At 33.9% G+C, this 19558-nt stretch overlaps 1 long non-coding RNA gene across 1 annotated transcript in view; it reads left to right on the top strand.

Moving 5' to 3' along the window:
* LOC149135309 (uncharacterized) overlaps nt 1-19130 on the top strand; it is a 151885-nt gene extending 132755 nt beyond the window's left edge. The window contains exons 2-3 of the long non-coding RNA XR_016242131.1: nt 18205-18791; nt 19034-19130. This is a non-coding gene — a long non-coding RNA (uncharacterized LOC149135309). The remainder of the gene's footprint in view (nt 1-18204; nt 18792-19033) is intronic.
* The last annotated feature ends 428 nt before the right edge of the window (nt 19131-19558 follow it).

Raw genomic sequence — 19558 nt, 5'->3', positions numbered from 1 at the left:
GGTAGGGGCAAAAAAAAAAATGGTGTATCGTATATCACAGAAAATGTCAATTGTGTAAAATGGGGTAACATTAGGTTTATCCATGGAGAGAAAAGCCTACGGAAAAGACCATGGTAACCTCAGCAGGGAATAGACACATGAGAGCGAAATGCTCTCTCTCACTTCTTTTTTTCGATTTATAGGATCATGCTCAAAGAGGTATCGTCACTCGCACGCACCATCTTTGCTACATTCACCCACCTTTTAATGAAACTTTCACGAGACAAAAACTGTCTCTCTATTCTCACCTTCCTTTTCAAGTGATACTTGAAAAAGTTGATGAGCGATTGGCCAGAGAGGTAAGTTTTCGTCTCTAATCCTTTCGCTCGGGTCCACCACACACATTCTTTCACCATGGCCACCAGTATGATGAACACTGCCTTGCCTTCCCTGTTGAGGGACGGTGGTGGAGCAATTTGCACAATAGACTCGGCTGACAGGCGGACTCGTCCCACACGTGACAGCAGCCGTTCGGCATAAGCCCACAGGTCGGAAATCTTTGGACACTGCACGAGTGCGTGCAGAACGGTTTCATCGCTCTGACCGCATCTCGGGCATGTCGGTCCGGTGTGTCTCGAACCGTGTCTGTAAAGCTTATCCCGAACGGGTAATGCTTCTCGATAGCACTGCTAGGCCAGGGATCTCTGGTGGTTGTCCATAGGTCCCGGCCCGAAAGTTGTCCTGAACAGGCGGGTCAGGTGTTCCTCGTCGACGCCCAGATTCTGCCCGAGATCGTCGTCGCACCTCCCCTCCACTAATCCTCTATAGAACGCTTTTGTGGAATCAAAGTTGCACAAGATTGGTCCCGGACGGCAGAGTTGCTTGAGAGCAACGCGACACTCTCGAGATAGATAGATAGATAGATAGATAGATCGATAGATAGATAGATAGATAGATAGATAGATAGATAGATAAATAGATAGATAGATATATCGGCGCAGGCGTAGATGTGTCGTAAGAAGCTTGCTTCCCAACCGCATAGTTCCAAGTTTTCATATCCTGTGTGTGGCACTCTGGGCAAGGGAGTGGATTTGGTAGGCAGAAACTGAAAAAAGTCTGTCATATATGTGTGTGAGGGGGGGGGGGGTCTTTGTGACCCTGTTTAACCCGCCTCCCCATTTCTCCAGTAGCACTTGACAATCGGTGTTAATGTGTGTTTATGTCCCCGTAACTTAACGATTTGGCAAAAGTGCCCGCTAAAATAAGTACCAGAATGATTCAATCGACTAAAACTCTTCATTCGACTGAAGCAAGTAATGGATACATGATGAAAGATGTGTGTCTTTGTTTGTGTGTATGTATATATATATATATATATATATATATATATATATATATAACTAAATATATATTGCAGCGTGGAAGGTGTTTCTAAGCCATTTAAAATAACACACAAAATCCGTTAGATTCACTTCAACATTTAAATTTAATTTGTCAAAATATGTTCGTCGCTTTGAGACCGCGACCTGTTCACTGACAAAATGCAGCACAGAATTTTGTCAGTGAACAGGTCGCGGTCTCAAAGCGACGAAAATATTTTGACAAATTAAATTTAAATGTTGAAGTGAATCTAACGGATTTTGTGTGTTATTTTAGATGGCTTATAAGCACCTTCCACGCTGCAATTGCTTTCGTTCCAGCACACGATCTCAGATCAGGTTACTTGCTATGCAAGTACATCTCCGTAAATATATATTAAGATATATATATATATATATACACACATATATGTATGCTTATATATACACTCATATATATCTATATGGATATACATACATACATACATACATATATATATACACACACATAGTTATATAGATATATACAAAGAGAAAATTATTCATTTTGTCTCAGAGAGAGGTAGGGTGTAGGGAAAACAATGTATGAAAAAGAAAAAAATACACTATAAACAATAGAATATGTATAATACAACGTGGAAATTAACGCACATTATTGAGAACCTCAGTGACTCATAAAGCCGACGTTTATCGCTGAATTTTGATTTACTGACAAAATGAGATAGACTCTAAATCCCAGTAGAGTATGAACGTGTGTAACAACTTTATTCCAACGGATAAATTGAGAATACGCTGAAATTTTCTTATTCATTGAATGGGAATTATACAAATTGGGTTTATTTGAAGGTACCCAGGAGATATGTCAGGTTTTTATGAGTGATGTTAGGATATGTTAATTTCTTTCTTTGTTGTTTCATCTCTCAACTGGTTATACCGACATTTCCATTATTGGTTATTCTCATTTAACCAATTCCTAATTTGAAAATAAATACACTTTAATGTATAATACATGTTCCTGATTTGATGCAAGAGTTTGATGTTAGAGTTTCCTCGGTGTTTTAGACATTGTCAGGAATCATATTAAATCTGTTTTCTTCAGCATATAAAAACCCGAAATAAGATTTTAGGATGTAATTTCAGAATTGTCAAAACATTATCCATATCATCATGGAACTATTATTGACAGATTTACAAAATATAACTATCAAATAATTTAATATACAAATGTATGTTCATATTTCATTTTGCGTATTGGGGTGGGATTGTTGAAATGATTAAATATACTGCTTATTTCTATATCAGCATTGTGTGAGCTTCATATATGCATGTGCGCCATATGACAGCATCGTTTGGACTAAGAAAACATTGTAAGATCGGCAACTGATATATATTCGGTCAAATAACCTTATTTGTCACAAGATATTGCATTTAGAAGCCGTCTTTATTGGAACTATGCAGGCTAGTTATAATCCCTCGCGTCGCTCATTTCAGTTTCGGATAATGACAAGAGGAGAACACACTTGAACAGCATAACATCGATTTCTAAGAATGATAGATAAACAAACGGTCAGGTTATTGTTATAATTCTGCAAAAATGCATTGTCAAGGTTACGTAGTAAAGACATTTCTCTGAATGTTAAGGAAATATCTAGACTAAATTTCCGTATTGATTTCAGATGTTTCATCGAAGAAGGACAATTCGATTGACGGATATGTATCCCGCATACTGAGTAAGAAAAATGTTCTCCATTTGCATAATATATTCTAACAATTTTCGTGTACAAGTTCCATTACAAGCAGTTTTGAATTTAGATGAGATCGAAACTATATAAATACGGAACAATATAGACATGAGACTATATAAATATTACACACCAGGGGAATACCTGACGTTATTTCATTGAAATGTCTGCAAACTCTAAACCGATTTAAGATAACTTACTGTCGTCTCTGAATCTCCAGTTACAAGACAGAGAGAATATGCTCGGCAAATATCACTTTTCTTCGACAAATAGCACTAACAGTAACAATATCATTATATTCAGCAACAACAACAATAACAAAACTAATAATGGTTTCAAATTTTGGAAGAAGGTCAACACTTTGGTGGGGAAGAGTAAGTCGATTACATCGACTCCTGTATTCAACTGGTATTCATTTTATGAAACCCGAAATAATGAAAAGTAGAGTGCTGCTAATACTTTTGTCCGGCTAAGAATTCTGCTAGTTCATTACCCTAATAATAATAATAATAATAATATTTACACTGAACAATATGTCAGCATTATAAAATCAAAACCGCCGACAAATGGTATAAACACCATCCTGAAGCTGTGACTGAGGGAGAAAATGTATCGATTCTCTGGGACTTCCCCGTACATACCGAAAAGGCTATAAAAGCTAATAAACCGGATATTATTATAAAAGATCAGACAAAGAAGACGTGTTTATTAATTGACATGAGTATTCCCTGTGATCATAATATAGCACGGAAAAAATTTGACAAGATCAGTAAATATAAAGACTTGCTAATAGAAATTGAAAAAATGTGGCACCTCAAGGCGACTACCGTACCAGCGATTGTAATGTAGGAGAATGTAACCCAATAGTTGTAGGTGCACTGAGAACTATCCCTAAAGATCTAAACAGATGGATAGAAGAAATAGGCATAACACCCAGTTCAGTGCGGTTCCAGAAAACAGTGTTATTAGGGACAGCTAGGATACTTAGGAGGGTTCTTGGCATCTATGGTTACTCGCTGTAACCCAGTAGGAGGGTTGTTGGTAACTAAGGCTACTTGTAGAAGCTCGATGTTAGGATTCTTTTCTCTTCCAACAGTCTAATCTGCTGCGTGTATATGAAAATAATAATAATAATAATAATAATAATAATAATAATAATAATAATAATAATAATAATAATAATACTAATTGATGTATCAATACCAGCAGATGACAACGTTTCTCTAAAAGAAATGGAAAAACTTTCAAAATACAAAGACCTGGAAATAGAGATAACTCGAATGTGGAATCTAAAAACAGAAACAATTCCTATCATAGTAGGTGCCTTAGGTATAATAAAAAAATATTCAGACAAATACATAACAAAAATACCAGGACTTACAAATATATATAACATACTGAAAATTGCACTACTGGGTACTGCACACATTCTACGCAAAACACTTTCAATACAGTAAACATAAGAGCACCACAGCAAACCACAGCACATACCCAAGGCGCACAGAGCTGCGCTCGGTAGTGAAGTGAAAGCACGTTATAAAAATAAAACTACTGAATAATAATAATAATAATAATAATAATAATAATAATAATAATAATAATAATAATAATAATAATAATAATAATAATAATAATAATCTAAAAACAGAAGCAATTCCTATCATAGTAGGTGCCTTATGTATAATTAGAAAAATATTCAGACAAATACATAACAAAAACACCAGGACTTACAAGCTTATATAACATACAGAAAATTGCACTACTGGGCACTGCACACATCCTACGCAAAACACTTTCAATACAGTTACCATAAGAGCATCACAGCAAACCACAGCACATACCCAAGGCACACAGAGCTGCGCTCGGTAGTGAAGTGAAAGCACATTATAAAAATAAAACTACTGAACCATGATAATAGTAATAATAATAATGATAATGATAATAATAATAATAATAATAATAATAATAATAATAATAATAATAATAATAATAATAATAATAATAATAATAATCATAATCTTCGACTTGATAATAACAGAGGAACATACCTTACCGTTTATTAGAATATATGATCTGAATTATGTGTATTATGTGTTTCAGGCCTTGAGAAACTGGGAAGTTTTATTATTAATCATGTAAATATATTCTGGATACTGTCGCTCTTATTTCTACATGAGAAGTAAGTAATTATCTCGATTTAGTTTCATTCAATAATTGAAAGATTTCCGCGAGGAACAGCTGGCGTATTAGCTATGTGAATTCATCAATCTGTGCACTGCTTGATGGATCCTGGAATTGGATGGATCATTAATGGTTTAATATCCCTTGCAAGCAATTTTCTGGAGTGATGAACCCATGAGAAAAAGTCAGCGATTTTCTATTATTCTTGTTATTAAACTTTGTCAGAACGATAATGAATACTTGAACTCAATTCTCCATACGAACAACTCTGCTGGTATTCAAATTGATTTTATGCATAACAACACAAATATCAAATGGAATATATTCAAAACATCTTGAGTTTAGATGCACTGAAACTTGTTGTGAGTTCTGAGTGGAGAGTTTATTATGCCTTCCATAAATGTGGTAGGCGATATTAAAGATCCTACTTCAGAGATAGAATATTACGAATTGGAATTTTAGTTTCAAAAAAATATACATTATGAAATCGTTACGTGTACGCAGTGATAAAGCTTATCATTCCTGCTACCACCGCTCCCACCGAAATGACTCCCACCAGCAACATCAACATCAGCAATAATAATTATTTCTACCTAAACTTTTGTGGGAGGAACCCAGTTTATTACATTAACCCCAGTGCTGAACTGGTACCTATTTTTTCGACCTCGGGAGGTTGAAAGCCAAAGTCGACCACGGTGGAATTTGAACCAAGAACGTAAAGGCCGAAGAAATGCCGCTAAGCATTTTACCCTGTGCGTTGACGATTCTGTCAGCTCACTTATTTAGCAATCATAAAAATGGTTTTAGATTTTGACACAAGGCCAGCAATTTTAGGCGAGGTTAAGTCGATTACATCAATCCGAGACCACAAGTGCTACCTATATTATCGATACCGAATGGATGCTGAAATGATGAAGAGCAAAGTTGACCCCTGACCGCAGTGGGTAAAGCTGGAAGCAATGCTGCAGTTTACGATTTTGCCAGCTCGCTACCATAGTGGTAAGTAACTTGCTTACCAACCACATGGTCCCGGGTTCAGTCCCACTGCGTGGCACCTTGGGCAAGTGTCTTCTACTATAGCCTCGGGCCGACCAAAGCCTTGTGAGTGGATTTGGTAGACGGAAACTGAAAGAAGCCCGTCGTATATATGTATATATATGTGTATGTGTGTATGTGTTTGTGTGTCTGTGTTTGTCCCCCAACATCGCTTGACAACCGATGCTGGTGTGTTTATGTCCCCGTAACTTAGCGGTTCGGCAAAAGAGGGCGATAGAATAAGTACTAGGCTTCCAAAGAATAAGTCCTGGGGTCGATTTGCTCGACTAAAGGCGGTGCTTCAGCATGGCCACAGTCAAAAGACTGAAACAAGTAAAGAGTAAAGAGTAACCTAAAGGTTCAATAATAGATCAAGAAAGATATGGGACGATAGAATACAATATGATGTGGGAGATTTTACACAGGTGTGTAATTACTAAAGGTAGCATATAGAAACAGACAAAAAAATGAAACAAGAAAAATCGTGGATACGTTCAATCTTTGCTCGCGGAAGTCCGTATAACCGCTGTCATAACCAAGGATGCCCCTCTCTCCCTATCCGCTTCCCTAAATCTACAAGCGCATCCACAGATCAGACTCGTTCAATTAGACCATTAGTGTCACATTCATTCATATTTCAACAGATGGTGATCATATTTCTCCTATTTCATTGACAGGCTTGAGTTGTCGTATCAGACTGTCTCCTGGCATTGACGACAAAAGGGTACGCCTCTGCAAGCGAGCAGCTGATTATCGTCGATGCTCAGGCTCTCACCAAGAACGGTGTCGACCTATGAACTAACCCACCACCAGTAAAATGCCAATGGTTTCAAATTTAGGCACAAAATGACTATTTATAAGAGAAAGAAGGTTAGACGATTTCACTGACCAAGAACATGACTTCTAATGATAGGTCTTCCTTTGATGCCACTGATACAGAGTCACAAAAACACAACTACATACATGGATATATATGTATATGTGTATATGTGGAAACGCAATTATAATTACTATTAAAATTATAATTATATTATAATTATTAAAATTTTTTTGTAACACATTTGCATTGTTTTTCCAAACGTACGTATGCATAGAATCCAGTTTTGTAATAAATTCATTTCTGATTCTACATTTTTTATCCATTTTTTTAATACTTGTTTATGTTATATGTTTATACTTATAACGAAACTGCTGAAATATTATTTTCATATTCTTATTACTTACTCTGGAAATTTTTTATGAACATGATGAATCTTTATGAGAAATCATTTCCTCTCTCTTTTTGGATAACCCAGAAAGTTTGAATTGTTCTTTTTGAATACATTTTTCTCATCTATATATATATATATATATATATATATATATATATATATATATATATATATATATATATATATATATATATATATATATATATATATATATACGGTGGTGCCTCTGCATGACCGCAGTTTTGAAGCTGAAACATTTTAAAGATTTTATATGTGTATGTATATATATATATATATATATATATATATATATGTGTGTGTGTGTGTGTGTGTGTGTGTGTGTGTGTGTGTGTGTGTGTGTGTATAAAAACTCACAGGTATACTCACATGGACACACATATTCACACACATTACATTCAGACATAATTTATGCTTAAGTTGCATGAAGCCTGTTCTCTTCCATAATATATCAAATTAGGAGAATTCTTGAATGTTTGAGATATCCTCCGCTTCTTATATAAAGCTCGTTTTCAATGCAATATGATGATTATAACGCATCTTTAGGAATTTACGCCGCTTCGTATCTGATATGCCTTTATTTTTCTATACCATATAAATTATTTACACTATTTCTCAGTTGATGTTTGTTTAAATTATGCACAGTGGTTTCTAAGTGAGTTCGACTCTTTTTGCATGGGTCCTTTGAGTACGGTGATAAACCCGAGGGCTTGTCGTGCTGATGTTGCCTACTGAGGCGGTAACACACATCCACGATTGTCCTCGTATCTCCAGACTATTGGCCTCTCTTTGCCATTAATGGCATATCAACTTTAAAGAACTTTGGTTCTCAAGATTATCTCCTCTTCCCATATGAAGCTGGACTTAATTGCCATTTGGTAATTATGACCCTTCAACTAGAGGCGGAAATAATTTCAATAAATCAAGAATTTATGATTAATGGTATTTGATATACCAGCATTTGTCTAAGACATGATACCTCCATCATCGATTCTAAATCTTCTTTTAGCTTACAGATGCACACTTATATGAGCAAGCATGTATGTACATATATATGCAGATACACACATACCCTCACACACAAACACATTTACATACTCTCTTATATATATGCGCACATATATAAAGCTACGAACAAAATGTCTTCCATTATATGTTTCGGTTCATTACGTCCTGAGTTGAAATTTCGCAGTGGTCAACATAGCCATTGATCCTTCCTATGTCCATAAAGTAGAATCGGTTGCATCTGCTGTTGATCTCTGTCAGTATAAAATGAGATAACATATAATAGAGTCCGAATCCCAACCAAGTTTAGGTCTCTGAAGAGAGGTTAAATGACACACCCGCTGGAATACACTGCTGTAACGGAAATATAATCTATCTGTGACACCTTATAGTACAACCTACGCCTCAGTAGCTGCTTCGACATCAATCACAAGGGTAACATGATTAACGAAGATGACAAATTTATTGTTAGGGGAAACATCACATGCAGACAGTCGTCTGCTGGAATACCAGCGAAAGCAATGCAGTATTTCTCGAGCTCTCTCAGCGAAAGGAAGGCACATCTCACGGAAGCAGGACAACTTGTGAAGGGCTACGATTTGAGTAGGGCTACGATCACCCGTAAGATGATTGCCCCTGAGTGTCGTTTTCTTTTATTTGAAATTTTGTTAGTTAGAATGTTTTTCTATTGTTTTACACTTTTCCATGTAAAACGAAAAAACAGTTTTTTTTCTTTATATTGAATTAGGTTTTTTTCGTGGCTGATAAAGAAAGAATTATTATTTCTTTAAGGCAGCGAGTGCGCTAACAAGATGCTCAGCTGCATTTCGTTAGTCTCTAAGTTCTGAGATCAAATTCCGTCGAGGTGGACTTTGCCTTTAATCCTTTCTGGGTCGATGAAATAAGTACCCATCAAGCTCTGTGATCGATTAAATAGACTGGCCTCTGCGCCCACATCTCAGAGCGTGTGCCTGTAATACAAAGAAATATTACCATTATAATTAAACTATTGTGAAAAGAAGTTTATTTTAACTGGATTATGATTTATCCATTGTTAATATTCTAATTATTTGGAATAGATGATGAATAGAATTATCATCCATCAGCATCTCATAAGTTATGATAACAAAGATTATTAATTCATTACTGTTATGTGTGTGTTTGTATGTGTTTCTGTGTGTGTGTATTTTCATATTAATATTAATATGCATACCATGACAAAAGCCAACATGTTTCTAAAAGCAATGAGATTATAAATGAAGAACGTCTATTGTGAAATAATTAAAACTTATTATGAAACATATTTGAATAGAATTTTACTATTATAACAGGTTATTAATAATGCAGGATATTATTACAGAATATGATATTTATATTGAATTAGATGTGAATAATGGAAGAAGTCAGAATTAGTTTTCTTTCTAAGAAAACTACTTGAAAATATCACATAGTAGACAACAGATTAATTGTGCAGTGCTGTTTAGATTATATGAAAGTTAGGAAGATCACTAGAAACCATTGCATGAGGACATTCATTTACATTTTAAATTCATTAGTTATTCTGCTAAAAATTATTTGAGAACATGATAGAGTAAACAGTGATTAGTCAAACATTCCAACAAAATGTTCACAAGAATCTGAAGTTAGTGTACTACAGTTTAGAGCTAAAACCAACAAGACAAATCGTTCACAAAATAACCAGTCTTTATAATTCTAAAGAGTAAGCTCAATGTATCTTTTTCGTTTAGCAAAATAACCATTAAAGTTTCAGTAAAATTTCGCCAGGGTTTGTAGAAAAAACATGCGTAATAGATACACTTTAACAATATATCACTTACATCAATTTTACACTAACATTTTTTGAAACTCTTGCATAAAACAACGTAGTAACTTTACGATTCCAACAGAAGAACGTTTTCAATTTAATAAGAAAAATAAGTACTTCGTAGAATAAATTATAAATAGTGTTAGAGATATATCTTTGTCTGGAACAATTAGAAATACTATATTGAAAATATAAATAGGTGCAGGAGTGGCTGTGTAGTAAGTAGCTTGCTTACCAACCACATGGTTCCGGGTTCAGTCCCACTGCGTAGCACCTTGGGCAAGTGTCTTCTATTATAGCGTCAGGTCCACCGAAGACTTGTGAGTGGATTCGGTAGACGGAAACTAAAAGAAGCCCGTTGTATATATGTATATATATATATATATATATATATATATATATATGTGTGTGTGTGTGTGTGTGTGTGTGTGTGTGTGTGTGTGTGTGTGTGTGTGTGTGTATGTTTGTGTGTCTGTAGTTGTCCCTCCAGCATCGTTTGACAATCGATGCTGGTGTGTTTACGTCCCCGTAACGTAGCGGTCCGGCAACAGATAAAGATAAAATAAGTACTAGGCCTACAAAGAATAAGTCCTGCGGTCGATTTGTTCGACTAAAGGCTGTGCTCCAGCATGGCCGCAGTCAAATGACTGAAACAAGTAAAACATAAAAGATAAACTGTCAATGAAACCATTGTTATGTTGCCATCTGTCTGAAACTAATCATCATTTTTACCTTCACTTCATTAATGAATGTTTCCATATTAGAATCGGTCAACGAAAATATAACTGATTACGGGTTTCCAACGAAGCAATCATTTGATCACTGTACTTCTGACAATGAGAGACAATCTCAAGAAATTACATTTTGCAGTTTTCTCATGTGAGTTTGGATACATTGAGGTGAAGATATACACACATACACCTATCTGTCAACACACACACAAGAGGGTTCTTTGTATCAAATTTTACTAAGATAATGTTCAACCTGAGGCAGTGATAGGGGACACTTTCCTAGAGGCATGCAATAGGATTGAAACAAGAATCTTGTGATTGGTCAGTAAACTTTTAAAACCACATAGCTATGCCTGCACCCAGTTGCAGATGATAAAAACAATGTAGCCTTGTCTAAGAGACAACTTTACAACAAGCAATAGCTACTTGGCGCCGGTATGACTTTGCTCCGGTTTCAGTTTACAGCTCTTTAGTCATAACATTACTACTTCGGTAATTTGAATGTGAAAATGATATATATTTAAAACAAAGCAAATAAGTAAAAACACAATTTAAAAATTGCTAACATTTTGTATAACCTTTAAATATTTATATCAAAGATCGGCAACTACTTTCTAAAATGACTGACTTAATATTTTTTAACATTTGTTCATGACCCAAATATATATCATATCTTCCCATATATAAAAATAATATTTTCATTTGTATTTTTACATCTGGTTTGCAAGATTCTTTATGTGAACTTGTGTGTTGAAACAAATTTTGTTGTATCTTGGGTGAGTCATTGTACCAATATTAATGACACATGTACTGGTTCAATTATCGCATTTAAAAAATTAAATGGAGTTCTTTTACTCCAAACACAGATGCCCTTGCATTTGCAGGCATCACTTCAATTAAAGCTTTGCTTTTGAGGAACCAAATGAGATGGCGTGGCCCTATTGTTCGAATGGCAGTGTCCATATATGCATGTATGTATGTATGTATGTATGTATGTATGTATGTATGTGTGTGTGTAAATGTATGTATTTATGTATGTATTTTTCGATCAATGTGAAGCTGAATCTCAGCGAGCTTTTGGTGTACACAGTTTGTAACAGATCACGTCTTTCTTTTGCTGGGCTGAAATCTCATTTTCCGACCCATGAAAAACGAACCACACCAACTACCTATATGTCTATGCCCACTTAACAATGCTGTGTATACCAAAAAATTTGCAAATCTAACGGAGGCCTCTAAAGCCATTTTCAAATCCCAAAGATCAGAACTTAACTGTAGCTCGTTGTGGTCCAAATCAGATACGCAATCTATGTGAGTACCTTTTCAATACATTGTCTGGTTTCAAAAGCCACATCAGATGCCATGATGGATCTAAGGTGCAAGTACAAGAGACAATCAGGCTCTGCATAAGGAGTAGACAACCACCATGTATGTATGTATATTTGTAGGGAGTAAGGAAATGTAAGTGAATACCAATTCCGAATGATATTCATCATTCGCTCAGAGTATAATATCAAACGAACGAAGAAGTGAACATAGCGATATTACATAACTTCATTAAAACTTACATTCCGTTCACTAGAGGAGGCATTTCATCAACTTTTTTCATTGGCTTGTACAAATAAACGTGTAAATCTATACAATAATTGATTAGGTGAATAATTAACTAATTAACTAATTAATTACTGTATGCATTTCCACATATTTAGATGTATATACCAATGTATCAATTTCCGAGTCTTCCACAAGCTATTGAAATATTCGTAATCTTTAAAACTTGTAATACTATCATCTTCATTCAGTTATATATATATATATATATATATATATATATATATATATATATATATATATATACATATATACATGTATATATACATACATACATACATATATATATATATATATATATATATATACATATATATATACATATATATATATATATATATATATATATATATATATATATACTCTTCCCTACCCCTATTTTACTGTAGCTATAAATTCGCTTTTATTACATAAAAGAACATGTCTCAGATGTCAGTAAGATAATGGTAGATGTCCAGAAAAATGGAGGGTATGGGTGACATAAACTATTTTATTATTATCAGTTATATATATATATATATATATATATATATATATATATATATATAACTGATAATAATAAAATAGTTTATGTCACCCATACTCTCCATTTTTCTGGACATCTACCATTATCTTACTGACATCTGAGACATGTTCTTTTATGTAATAAAAGCGAATTTATAGCTACAGTAAAATAGGGGTAGGGAAGAGTATCTGACATTAATTAGTTTATCAGCAGCAGCTAAAGCTGAACTACCAATTCCTAGTCGTTTTAATTCTAAGTGGATGTAGAATACTAGCTGCGTTAGATCTTTTAATTGTGATAAGGAAAAAGATAAATGTAGCTATATTACCATATTTCGCCACCCCCCTCATTGCTATTCTCTTATGCAACTCAAAATTATAGTTAGGGTATTTTCTCCCTAAGTTTATTCTGCTGCCATTAGAGCAACTACCATGTAATTCTTTTATTCTCCTGTTATGATGAAAAATTTGATAAAAAATTATAATGGAATATCCAGTATTTTGAAAGCCTATTTGGTCTTATGCATCCTAGAAAGGCGGTGTATTAGAAATTGATGTAATGCTTGCATTGTTCGATTAAGTGGAGCCGCCTGAAACGGCTGTAATGCACTAATACCTTAACATCCTTGTTACTTATCTGTTTTTTTATTCATCTTACATAGAGCTGTGTGGATGATATCAGACTGAATTGGTGTATCAAATTAAATGCCTAATTCTACTGAATCTTAATTATATAGATAGATAAATAGATATCCATAGATACATACAAGCACGCACACATGTACACAGCACACACGCACATATATAAGTGCGCGTGCGTGTATGTGTGCGTGTGTGTGCACGCACGCAAGTGCATTTGCATGAATCAAGAAATGAAATGTAAATGTAAGGATAACGATTCTGCTGACAAATAAAAACCCGAAACAAAGATAGAACGAAAGTAAACAAGCACATTTGATACCATGTCTTTGCAAAATTAATTATTAATTTCTAATTATCGTAGCAGGTACTGAAAAGTTCTTGGCTTTAGGTAAAAGAAACTTCAGGCGGCTCAGTTAATTATGATTTTATACAACATATTCCTCTTACAGATTCACACACTTATTGTAACAGCTCTTCATCATTTTCCCTAAGAATTCTGTTAGCTGGGCTTCCAGCCAAGCCTTTCGCGTTATAACTGAAAGCTAACAACTTTTCAGTATTTCTCGTATATACCAGTCTTTTATTATTTTTCGTATTAAAAGTGCAAATTCGTGTTTCGTACTTTTATGTTTCCATGGCAATATATTTATTCATGTTTAAAGTGTAATTTGTTATGATGACTCAAACACGAAAAATTACAATCTGCTATTTCGGAAAGCATTACATCAATGTATTGTGTAAATACGAAACGTGGTTTTTGTTTCATTTCTAGTTTATAAATGTGTTATGTAAAATATTTAAGTCATGTACGCTGCGTTGATTTGATAAATATATTAATATTTCTTCAATTTCGCGCCAGGTTGTCATGGCAGGTGTATATGTATAAGTATGTGTATATCTATCAATCTATTTATCTATCTGTATGTATGTATGTATATATATATATATATATATATATATATATATATATATATATATATATATATATATCTGTGTGTGTGTGTGTGTGTGTGTGTGTGTGTGTGTGTGTGTGTGCTTGCCATGAAACATAATTTGATTAATCTACAATTCTGTCTTTATTATCTAGCATGACCGTACATATTGGTGCTATAGAAAGTATATTTATAACTTAGGTTCTGTAGTCATGTGCCATTCATTCGGAATCCGCTCATTTCGTTTATATTTGGAGGTGGATTGTAAAAACTGTTAGTACTTTGATCGGTTTGTATACGATTGCATTTTATATAACACTAATCATGAAAAGTTAGAGGTCTTCCATTTTTGTTTATACATTTAAAATGTGATTTCAAACTTTCGTGACATTTTACAACTGAGTATAACATAAATAGATTTTGCGGTGATATAGTTCACACTAGAGGTTGCATTGCAAGCGCTCTTTACATGTTACGGATTGCCAGCCCAATCTTTTATAATTCGAATGCTTGCTGAGTTTCGATCAATGAGTGACATGTTTCCGACATTAAAATGGAAAATATTGCTGTGCCCGATCTATGAGTGGCGTTAAGTGTGTTCTTTTTTCTCAGAAGGACATTCACTGGAATTAGCGTTAGTTTAACCAAGCAGTGAAGGTTAACAAGTCGAACAATTCTCGAGAATGCAGGAAGCAACTTCAAGATAGAAAAAGTCCTCAATAATTTTAATGATGAATAAATTTACTGAGATTTTGACGGTCGAGGCGAAGCAGTTCCGAATAGAAGAGTAAAATTCCCGGTATGTCCACTCATATACTAAACTTAAAAGTGAGATGAGCTCGATAGGATATAAAATGGCAAACCATTCCCCATTCACAATGAAGCCGTATCAGTCGCCGTGTAGAGTGAAACGTGTACCAAAATGTTTCAAATGGATGGTTAGTAATTTCTTCTCCCACGAAGCCGTTTTCAGCATGAACGAATGTATCACGCTTAGGAAGTTTCTCAAAGTCAATACCAAGAAATAATAGCATATTCGCTTGTGCAACTGGCCTTAATTTCCAGTAGGAAAATAAATTTTATAGATGCAGGCTTTGCTGCGTGGTAAGAAGTTTGCTTGCCAGCCACACGGTCCCAGGTTAAGTCCCACTACATGGCACTTTGGGCAAATGTCTTCTACCAATGTCCTGTGTGTGGATTTGGTAGACGGAAACATACGTATATGTATATATTTATTTGAGTCTCTCTGTGTCTCTCCAGCCACCATCGATTGACAACTAATATTCATGTCTTTACGTTCCCGTAACTTAGCGGTTCAGCAAAAATTGAACGATGTAATAAGTACTAGGCTTAGAAAGAATAAGTCTTGGGTTCAATTTATTTAAAAAAAGTAAACCACTGGAAAAATACCACTGTTTTATTCGAAATATATGTCAGAAGTATAAGGATTTGAATAACACTTGCGTTTAACTTGCGTTTGTTTATATATCTACGTTATACAAAAACATTTCACTTAACCCTGGAATTTCTACCTTTATAATTAGGCGGTTACATCCTTGGTAGCTATGTGAATTTTTGCTACCCTAGTAACTATTTATTTATTTTTTCCGTGTTATTTGTACACATTGATAAAATACACATACATACACACACACATATATATATATATATATATATATATATATATATATATATATATATATATATATATATATATATATATATATGTATATATATAAGGTTGAGGAGGGTATTGGATTTAACCAAACCCCGGAGGATACAGGTAATACCGAGTAAGTGCTGTATACCGATTAGTTTGCCCCAGTCGTTGTATGAACAGGATTGGGTATTATAAGTCGCGTATTAGCGTGTGTATATGTAAATATATAAAAACAAAAAGATAAAGAGAGCAAAGGTAAGGTTGAAGAATTTTATGGATATATATATATATATATATATATATATATATATATATATATATATATATATATATGTAGTAGAACCTTGGTTTTCGAACGACTCTGGTCAGGAACAAATCGTACTTTATCTGCTGTCTTTCTCATATTCATTTAATACATTATATATATATAAATATATATATATATATATATATATATATATATATATATGTATATATATATATACATTATATGCATATCATGTTTATATCAACATACTATTTGTTAATTTGCATAATATTTTGACGAATCATCTCCCGAAATCATAGTTGTTATATAAAGCTATTTTATTGTGTGTAAAAGTAATCTATACAAAGGTTGAGGTAACTTATTGCATAAAATAACGATATAGTAAGCGGGTATCAGCATATTTATTCTGAAGATAAAGCAGGTGAATAATTGCACAAAGGATAACATGGAAATATAGATTATTCATTGAAAGATTACCTCCAGAATACAATTCATCAAAATTTCCCGAAGCACAGGAATACAAGCTTACGCCCGCTCACACAGGCGGACACAGACACTCATACACATGCATGCATGCATCTATTTATCTCTCTCTCTCTCTCTCTCTCTCTCTCTATATATATATATATATATATATATATATATATATATATATATATATATATGTATACACACACACACACACACACACACACAAAAACAGGAATTTGTGAAATATTTCGTTCGGAGCTCCTTTTACGATACTGAATTAGCTGAATTAGCTGTGTTGTGTACATTAATATATATATATATATATATATATATATATATATATATATATATATATATATATATATATATATATATATATATATATATATAGCTAGGTGTTATAGTACTGGTCGCGGCTGAACGTGCATTTGTTATTGAAATATATTACAACAGATGCTAAAATACGCTACTATCCTGATCAGAGGCTGAACTAACAGATGCAGGTAAAAATACTAGAGTTCAAAATATATATTGTAAAGAAGTAGAAGAGCTCAAAAAAAGCATTTGAAATCGTATGAAATTACATGATCATTGTAATCAAATTAATTGTGAAAAACATGGATTTATATAGAACTCACTTTGACTTTATCTAACAACCTGTCTATCTATCTATCTATCTATCTATCTATCTATCTATCTATCTATCTGTCTGTCTGTCTGTCTGTCTGTCTTGTGTCTGTCTATCTATCTATCTATCTATCTATCTATCTATCTATCTGTCTGTCTGTCTGTTTTTCTGTCTGCCTGTCTGTCTGTCTGTCTGTCTAGCTATCTATCTATCTATCTATCTATCTATCTATCTATCTATCTATCTATCTATCTATCTATCTATCTAACTTACAATCTACCTCACAATCTACCTTTCTATATACATACCTACCTAGGAATATTACGATGTGGTATGTAAGTGGTGAAATTCGTGTCTTTGCCATCACGTGTATACTATAGTCTGCGATTTTTGTCATGCACAGGAAGCTGGAGGGAAAAGGCAAGGTGAAATTTTGCGTTCAACTTGAGAAGTCTGCTACAGAGATATTGAGCATCCTTCCGCAAGCTTACGGTGACGAGACAGTGGGTTGTACACAATGCTGTGAGTGGTACGGGCCTTTGGAAAGCGGAAGGACGTCCCTGAATAGCGATGAGCGATCTGGAAAACCAGCCACGACCGTCATCCCCCAAAATGTAGAGAGAATTCATCAGCTTGCAGAAAATTCATCAACTTGGAGAACAATCAACTACGTTTTCAAGTTTTGAGGGAGGACATTCGGCGAAAACGACCGGATCTCTGGGATGCGAAGAATTGAATTCTTAACGACGAATATGAACTCACCAAAAACAACACAGCATAGCTTCTGCACCCGACTGGTCCTTCAGATTTAGAACCTGCGGACTTGCAATTCAAAGGTCACCGTTTTGACACCGTTGTCGAAATCCAGAGGGAATCGCAAAAGGCCCTTGACTCGCTTAAAGAAAACGACTTCCACACCAAATTCCAAAAGTGGAAGGAATGCCGGGAACAATGCGCTGTGACTATTTCGGAGATGTCGTCAAAACTTAGGTAAATATTTATTTTCCATTAAACATAATTACTGCAATAATCTTTTGATCTCACGTGTTATATTTGCATATATGTATGTCTTTCGTACCTGTATGTATATATATATATATATATATATATATATATATATATATATATATATATATATATATATAATTTCATATTATATTGATTTGAATATCTTTGAATAAACTGATACCTACGTGCCAATATCTCCCTTTTCTTATTTGTCTCATTCACAGAGATGACCTCTCATATGAGTTATTTGCCCATTGGATCGGGAAAGACACTATCTCAACCAGAAGTCTGTTTTATTATGCAAAATTTAATTTCCTTGGTGAGAAATATTTACGGATATATCCTATAATTTATTAAATATTTGCTTATACCATATTCGTATGATAAATATTTATTATACGAATATGATACAAACACTACAGTTTGAATTAATTTTAATTCAAACACAGATTTGCGTTTATTATTTTCGTACTGTGTATCAGCCTTCATCACAATATTTGCGATGAGAGCCATTCAATACATAAATCTAATTGTTTTGATATATATAAATATATAAACAGAAGTTTGATAGTAAATTTATCTGAACTATCTTGATATGTTTCCAGTAACAAAACGTCATATTATTTGACATTATATAAACAAGAAATTAGACATACACCACACGTATGTACTCACTCACAAATACTATATATGTGTGTGTTTATGTGTATGTATATGTGTGTGTGTATTTGTTAGGTATGTATATATAT

The sequence above is a fragment of the Octopus bimaculoides genome, chromosome 6, assembly GCF_046866305.1.
Source record: "Octopus bimaculoides isolate indiv1 chromosome 6, ASM4686630v1, whole genome shotgun sequence".
In the NCBI taxonomy this organism is placed as follows: Eukaryota; Metazoa; Mollusca; class Cephalopoda; order Octopoda; family Octopodidae; genus Octopus; species Octopus bimaculoides.
The sequence above is the reverse complement of the archived record's forward strand: the minus strand, read 5'-3'. Positions and strand labels throughout refer to the sequence as shown.